Here is a 509-nt window from a genome sequence, read left to right as displayed (position 1 = left end):
TTGGCATACCCAGAGCCATTATTAGTGACCAAGGTACCCACTTTTTCAATAGATCTGTGCAAGCTATGCTCAAGAAATATGGGGTTGTTCAAAGAGTTTCCACACCTTATCACCCCGAATGTAATGGGCAAGCTGAGATTTCAAACAGAGAGATAAAGAGGATTTTGGAGAAGATGGTGCAGCCTAACAGAAAGGATTGGAGCCACAGACTTGAGGATGCTCTTTGAGCACACGGGACTGCTTACAAGCACCCATAGGGATGTCCCCTTATTGGGTTGTCTTTGGTAAAGCATTTCATCTTCCTATAGAGATTGAACATCGTGCATATTGGGCTGTGAAAACTTGTAACTTGGCTCTTGATCAAGCTGGTCAAGAAAGAAAGCTCCAATTGAATGAACTCGATGAGATCCGCTTAGAAGTTTATGAGAACTCTAAGTTCTATAAAGAGAAGACCAAAAGATTCCATGATAACTTGATTTCTAGAAAGGAATTTTTGGTTGGTCAAAAAG

The sequence above is a fragment of the Lupinus angustifolius genome, chromosome LG05, assembly GCF_001865875.1.
Source record: "Lupinus angustifolius cultivar Tanjil chromosome LG05, LupAngTanjil_v1.0, whole genome shotgun sequence".
In the NCBI taxonomy this organism is placed as follows: domain Eukaryota; kingdom Viridiplantae; phylum Streptophyta; class Magnoliopsida; order Fabales; family Fabaceae; genus Lupinus; species Lupinus angustifolius.
Note: the sequence above shows the minus strand (reverse complement) of the source record.